We start from the raw sequence: 3,677 nt of genomic DNA on the forward strand, positions 1-3,677 counted from the left end.
TTTTTTGGTACCGGGAGTCGAACTTAGGACCTTGTGCTTGCCAGGCAGGCGCTGTGCCTCCAAGCTATGTCCCCAGCCCTGAACTCACTATTTTAAACTTACTAGGTAGCCCAGGCTGGCCTCAAACTCACAGCAATCCTGGTGCCTCAGCCTCCCAAGTGCTGGGCTTACAAGTGTGCGCCATCATGCCTGGCTGTACTGATCTTCGTAATCCATAATCAAGTTACCGATGATCTCATCACTTACTGACAAGCAAAGACTGCTTCTATACCCAGTTCTGCGACATTTATCTTGAACCACTTCTCAAACTTTAATATTTGACATGTCTTTTCTAACTTAAAATAGCACAAAACAAACACTAAAGAATCCTCTTTCTTTGCTGATCCACATTTGTCCTCTATTATTAATTTTCATTTTTAGCTCACTAAAATATTTTAAAATTTTAGCATTTTCAAATTCTTCTCAATCAACTGTAAGCTCTGTAATTTTACATATGATCCTATTCTTGAAAATTGCTCTTTTGAATTTCCAATACATTTACTGTCACCTCCAATGACATTTTCTATTTATGTGAACTTCTGGGTTAGATTTTATTTTCTTGACCAAACTCACCCTGTGAAATTCCCTTGTTCTGTGTACTTGTTCTCAAAAACTAGCTTGAGGCTCAACCAATTCTTCTTATTTTAGCTTTCATGTGCTTCTTTATTTTTCTTAATTACAACAGTTCTTGGGTCTCACTGTATTCCAAATCATTAGTTCTTCTACATACTCTTCACCTATACTAATTACATTACTCATTTCCATTTATGTAGCTACCATATTAGTCTATTCATACCAGGGCAACATCTGCCACATCTCCACATCTTCTTGTACCTACATGAGAAAAGATCACTATCAAACAGCACCTTGGCAAATGTAAAAAGTGATGAGGTTAGGAAATTTTCCAGCCACATACATTAGCATTTTCCAGATACAAACATTTGAGTATATAAACTATCTAATTGTGCAGATTAATTTAGATAAAACTAACCAATGAACACTATACAAGGAAAGAAATATCATCTTAAAGTGTCTATATTGTTTAATAATTGCAATGGAAATTATAGGGGCTATGTAGTAGAAAATTTAAACCTCACTTTGGTTGATAAAATCAGAATCACAGTATGAGAGAATGATGCAGAGCGTCTGCCTCCACACATCAGAGCATCCTCTGCCCTGGCATAATATCACTTAAGACATGTGGTCTTCATCTTCCTTATCAATAGATTTGAAGATGTGTCTTCTGAGTCCAGTCATTCAACCTTATGCTTGAACCATACTGAACGTTTACTACATGTTAATTTCTCCTTTAAAAATCTCCCACAATGTTCGCAACATTCATACCTTTTATCCCATTACCTTTCCTTATTCAAATCACATGTGGGTTTCCTTCCCCTAATTAGACTGGTAGCTAGCATTCCATACTGTTTGCTACATGGTGCAGATGTGAACACACATTTGTTGGTGCCACTGGTGCTTGATTACTGTATGTGCTGTTTTTCTGACCAATTGGAGGAAAAGAGATGTAAATTTATCTAAGTCTCTTGCTACAAACACCACATTTTTTTCTGTAATTTTTACTTTTATACTTTTTTTGTCATACTGATCAATCAGTTTGATCTCTCTTTTCACTTGCTTTAGCTAATTGTATGCACAAAAAGCAAGAGATATAATAATTTAGTGTGAAAACAATTTAAAGTGTATAAACAATTTCTCTCATAAAGAAGTTTATTTTCCAAACTTAGTACTAGAAGACATGAAGATTATGCAGTGCAACATAAGGTCATAATGAGTTCTAAGTGGGACTCTTATTTCATTGTGAATAAATAAACCAGCAGTTAAGACTGAGCATCTGATACAATTTAATTAACTAATATAAAATCTCATTTATAACATTAAAACTGTATTGGAAAATTATGATTTTGATTGCACTGAAAAATACAGAGTAAACAGATTTTAAGCTAAAATTATTTTACAACTGAGACTTCAACAGTAATTAAACAATTATGGTTGAGTGTATGAATGATTCTAATTATATGACCTCAGAAGTTTGTGTTTACATGAAAATTCATTTGTTAAAGTTGGATTTTTGATTCAGAGATGAACAAGAAGTGTATTTTAAAATTCTGTTATTTATTTTATTTAGCATTAAAGTATGTTATAATTTATCTACACCATAGTATGAAGTGAGGAAAATGAATATTCAATCAATTAAAAATAGAACAGATAAGTCAGTCAGTTTACTATTTTAAGTAATTTTCATAAAGATTGCTTAGTAATTTGACAATCTTTTTATAGTGACATAGATCACTGTTCATAGTGATCTAATTTTGTAGTTCAGAATAAGATTTGTTTATTTTAAAGAGAAAAAACAATAACAAAATAGCAACAATAAAGACAGAAACAAAACAACACAAAAACAATAAAAATGATGGCGAATTTCAAAACAAGATAGGAAATTAATAATGGTTGTCATATTGCATATTGTTATCTTCAATGAAGTTACTCACATTACCAGATGTAAGAATGCAAGATTGATCAATTAAAGAGAGTAAAAAATAAAAATAATTAGAAATATGGTTGTTATATTGTATATTGTTGTCTTCAAATAAGATTTTTGAAACAGTGAATATATTACATGTATAAATATTTCAGAAATTAGGTATTTTTTGCTAAATTTGAAAATCATGTTCACTACAGAAATTTAATTCTCCTAATAGACAATATAAAGGAAACCAACCATGTTATTTGGTTAAAAGATAGAGAAAGACATAAATATTGTGACTTCCTATTCAGAAGTTTCATATTTTCTTTTACTTTGTAGGCCTCAAAGGCCACAATGCTATCATACACATATGTTCACATATACCCATCATATGCCATATACTATATATATCACTATATATGTATATCTATCTAACTGTATCTCTGTCTCTATCTATATATATCACTTAAGCTATCCAAGAAGAAACAGAAAATACAGGTTATTAATATTAGAAATGACACAGGGCCATGACTGTTAACTCCATGGATATAAAATTACAAAGCAGATAAACTTTAATACCTTTATCTTAGAATTGAATTGAATAGAAATTCAGAGGCTAAATTATTTATTTAAGCTAGAAAACCGTACAAGTGAATGTAACAGATTAAAATGAAGATTCAAAATAAAATGAATCTTCATTTCTGTCCTCAAAGGACAGAAATAGTGATTATTATGAACAATTATTTTCCTACACTTTTGACAACTTAGATGAAATGGATCAGTTCCTTAAAGGCCAAAATCTAACAATACTCACACAAAGAAAAACAGATAATCTGATAAGCTCATACCTATTAAATAACCTGAAGCAACAACTAATCTTTGAAATGAAAGCATAATCCTCAAGAAATATGAAGCAAAAGTTTGGGGTAAATTCTACCAAATATTTAATAGAGCACTGACATAATCTCATCGAGAGTATTGGTGCAGATGGAACACTTCCCATCTCATTCACTGAGGCGAGCATTATCCATGAGCAAAACTAGAAAAGATGCTAGGAGAAACACGGCTGACCAAACACCTTCAATATTGGTATAAAAATATTTAAAAAGTAGCCCAATCTAAATGAATGACATTTATGAGGAAAACTATAAAA

This window comes from Chinchilla lanigera, unplaced genomic scaffold, assembly GCF_000276665.1.
Source record: "Chinchilla lanigera isolate Chin_1 unplaced genomic scaffold, ChiLan1.0 scaffold00048, whole genome shotgun sequence".
In the NCBI taxonomy this organism is placed as follows: domain Eukaryota; kingdom Metazoa; phylum Chordata; class Mammalia; order Rodentia; family Chinchillidae; genus Chinchilla; species Chinchilla lanigera.